At 31.9% G+C, this 4,121-nt stretch overlaps 1 long non-coding RNA gene across 6 annotated transcripts; it reads left to right on the top strand.

The window, feature by feature from the left end:
* The first annotated feature begins 356 nt into the window (after window positions 1-356).
* Window positions 357-3,827, top strand: LOC132279315 (uncharacterized). Of its 6 annotated transcripts, XR_009471298.1 has the most exons (6): window positions 357-971; window positions 1,409-1,494; window positions 1,589-1,641; window positions 1,728-1,918; window positions 2,109-3,145; window positions 3,529-3,827. It is a non-coding gene; the product is annotated as an uncharacterized LOC132279315 (long non-coding RNA). The 6 variants fall into 6 exon arrangements; XR_009471297.1 differs by lacking the exon at window positions 1,409-1,494; XR_009471295.1 differs by having other exon boundaries at window positions 1,409-1,641.
* Window positions 3,828-4,121: the final 294 nt, after the last annotated feature.

Raw genomic sequence — 4,121 nt, 5'->3', positions numbered from 1 at the left:
TTGATTGAATTATCCATTGTGATTGAATTAATGAGAATTGGCTTAGAAAGAAGTAATTAGTTTTTTTTTTTATTTTTTAAATAGAATAATTCTAAGAGACTTTGACGCTAGTATAGTTGACAAAAAAAAAAAAAAAAAAAAAAAAAAAAGGTTCAAATTTGAGTGGTATGTTATCAACTTTGTTTTGAGTAAAAATTGTCACATAACAATTAATGGAGTAATTGTATATCTTAAAAAAATATAACAAGATAATTTTGAAATGATAATTATTTATTTATTAGAGCAATGGGATGTAGAAAGTGTTTTATTTAAGTACAGTATTTATTTTCACCCAAAAAAAATTGATTTGCGTGGCTCAATTATTTTGGATTGCCGCCCAAAGATATTTTATCTCCCTCTCTCAATTCAAACACGGAATGGTCTGAAAAATCTTTCTTAATGTGCTGCAATGGGTAAAGGGATGCAGACGAAGAATAGAAAGATGGTCAAATAGTCGCCCACTTGATCGGTCTTTCTTTACTTTTTCCAACCCAAGCCCTAACACTCTCTCACCTTATTCAACGTAGATACTGAGAATCCAAGTGAACGGAGTGTCCATTTCTCCGCGAATAATCACAAAAAATGTCGAATTTCCATGTCCTTAGATTCGAATCCATCTTTTCCTCTTTCGATCGGTGTAAATCTCCATTGGGTAACAAATTCGAATCCACAACTTGTTATACCATTCTATAGTTTCGATTGGTTTTGTTCGAATTCTGGTTGCGATTGGTGACATGAAGATCGAAGAGTTGGACGATGATGTAAAATACGATCAAGATCATGTTGGTGGAGGAGGACAGATTGTTCGGGTCGATGCGAAGAGAGCGCTAGTCGGAGCGGGGGCTCGGATCCTATTCTACCTGACCCTGCTGTACAATGTGTTTTGCAACAAGATTCAAGCCGAGCTTAGATGGTGGGACGAAGTTGAGCAGGTTTTCTTTCTAATTTTTCATATATATATGTATACCATAGGCATTTCCATATTTATGCGTTTGTTCATTTCTTATTGCAGATTTTATAAAATTTATATGCTTTAGATTGTACACCTTTCTGAATAGCTTGTTGTGATCTGATTGGTTTCTGAAATATGTAGGAATAGAAAATTTCAATTCGGATGCTTTGCAGTTTTGATGGGATTGTGTTTTAGATGTTTCCTTGGTCGTTCCTAATTTTTCTTCTGGCATTGAGAAAATTGTAGGAACATAGAAGAAAATACTAAATAGAATGTTGACTATTTTGGATAGATTGTTTGATTTTTGAATTGTTCTTGACTTCCAGTTTGGATGTTGGGAAAATGTAATAAAAGGGAAGAAAATGGGATATTTGTTCATACGGTTGTTTTGATTAGAGAAACGAATTGAATTGGTAGGTTAGAGAAAATGCGATATTTGTTCATACGGTTCTAATTGAGGCATGTGCAAAGCTTCCATTTACATTGGGAAAAGCAATTAACGAGTAGGTATCTTATAAATTACTCCATAATTCATTTTTTTCTTCTTCAACTGGTTAAAGAAAGTCTCATCTGAGCTCAATCAAATATATTTTGCAGCTGCAACCTTCCTTCCTAACTCTTCTTTGGATAAAACAACATCATACAGAAAGGTAATACACACTCTCTCTTTTCTCCTCCTTTCTGATCATTTGAGAAAGGTCTCTAATTAAACTCTTAAATATTTATGTTTAATTAGATGGATGTGGCAAAGTTAACATTCTTGCCCACATCCTTGCTGCAACCTCAATGGGATTCATCTCCGCCGGCGCTGCTATTCATTTTTACCGGAAAAAGTCTAAATTCTCGAAAGAAAACTATATTATTCCGCAATTTGAGAGCACAGGCTCTTCTCATGAGGAAAACATGAAACTTTTTCTCATTATGTTGGTCAGTATATATATCTGCTTTACCACACACACACACACACACACACACACACACACACACACATATATAGATATTAACCACTTGGTAACTGTTAAATGGTATATATATATATATATATAATTCTCAAAATCTTAATTTTTTTTTATAAAATATTTAATTATTGTTCTATATATATATATACTTTGTGCAGTTAGGCAAATAGGGTTTAAGGATGCAAGTGAGTATCCCCAATTATGCAAGTTAGCTAATGAATATTTGAGGAAAACCAAAGACTGCGAAGAAAAAATGTATGAGTATTTTGCTAAGAAGAAAAATGCTGAGTCACTGTATGTCAAGTTGGTGGAGGAATTCCAAACCTGTATTCTCAGATATTTTGCATTTCGTTGGAGCAAAGCTTCTGATATGATCACCCAGGTGTATATTTATATATATACACACACTTTGAATTTAATCCCAACTAATTAATTAATTATATTAATTTGTTAATAATTTATTTATTAATTTAATTGTTTACTTTCTTGGGTTGATATTAATTGCAGGTTTTGAGTGTTGATTATGAGAAGAAAATTGTTTTGATTTGCATAAACGAATTGAATTGGGAGATTTAATGGGTTTTCTCATGCTATTCAGCTTTTGTGAGGGTTAATTACTAGGCATACTAGGTTGGGTGAAGAACTTTGGAGGAGGGGTTTCAAGCATGTGCATTTCTTCTTTGTTAATGATTTTGTCTTAATTTCTCCATTGTCCTCTTGAAGTTTCAAAAGCTTAATAGTTTTTTTTCTTCTTTTCATGTGTTTGATATAGACACTTCTTTCTTAGAAGAGTGTTCTTTTTCATGTGTTTAATAGCCTTTTTTTTGCCTTAATTAATTTCAACTCCTATATAAAGTGTAGATTATTTGCAGTTGTCCAAAAAATGGGTCATATTTCTTGTTCAGTTTGAGGCTTTGAGAATGACTTTACCCCATCTTTATGTTTGTTTCTCATGAAAAGAAGTCTTATTTATGTTCCCCCAATTTTCTTCTACTTCCTTCATTTTTTATTTTTTATTTTTTTTATTTTTGCGTTAATGTTCTGCTCGGCTAATTATTTCTAATAATTTGTCATCTAGAGACATACGGGAAGCTTGTTAGAAGACTTTACACAAAGGTAGATCAGCACGCTAGCAGTGAGTGAAAACTTTTTGGTTGCTGGAGGCTTAAGCTTTCAAGGAGAATTTACTTGTAAGGTGAGTTGATATATGTGCCATTGTCTATCTCTTTTTATTTTTGTTTCTTTGAGGGTGAGGTGGGAGAAGAAAAGTAGGAGAAGATTTGTGAGATGCAGCAATACAAGGTCATTAGTTGATCTTAGTGGGCAAAAACCTCCATGGAAATATCAAGACAGAAAAATAAAGAAATATAGGAAGAATTAGTATCTACTTAAGTATTTGATTTTATTAATTTGGTTCTCTCAAATTCTACCAACTTTCTTTCATTTCTCTTTTAAAAAAGTATTCAGAATCCTAAATGAATTTTGTAGCAGCATAACTTTTTTGTAGATTCATTTTTTTTTTTTTTTTTTTTTTTTGACATAGGCACTAATTGTATTTATTCATTGTTTGTTTTGCAGATTTTTGGATGGGCTCATGCTATAAGACTTCAAGCTCTTTATGTTTAAGATAGTTTAAGTAATGTATGTCCAAGTCTTTGAACCCTTTGTTCAGGAATCTATATCTTATTTTTGTCTAGGATCTTCAAACATTTTATTTAAGATACTAGCTTGTTTTGATCCAAATTTTTGGAGTTAAAATTGTTTTAGATGCTAAGACTCCTTTTTTTACGCGATGGGCTTTATTATGTGTGTTGTAAACAATACATTTTTTGGTTGGTGTAACTTATACAATATCAAGTATTTATTTGTTTGCATAATCGTGTTGATGTGATTATTTTTATTTTTATTTTTTATAATATTTCTTTTGTTTATTGTTGACCCTAAAGGTCATTTAAAGATCGTCTAATAATTTTGATGACTACAAAACATTATGAAGTGTTCTCGGTCTAATGTTTGCATTGAGTTTGCAGAGCAAAGGAAATAAAATACGCCAAGCAACCGAGACAAACTCCAAGAATAATGCAATCATGATTAACTTGAAGACAATGGGTAGATAGATCGGTGCGTGATTAGGATTTTCTGTTAAAGTAATCTATGAATTAATTTGAAGC

Source organism: Cornus florida, unplaced genomic scaffold (assembly GCF_030987335.1).
Source record: "Cornus florida cultivar Cherokee Brave unplaced genomic scaffold, ASM3098733v1 CherokeeBrave_3.0.0_Hap2_Chr10, whole genome shotgun sequence".
NCBI classification, from domain to species: domain Eukaryota; kingdom Viridiplantae; phylum Streptophyta; class Magnoliopsida; order Cornales; family Cornaceae; genus Cornus; species Cornus florida.
The sequence above is the reverse complement of the archived record's forward strand: the minus strand, read 5'-3'. Positions and strand labels throughout refer to the sequence as shown.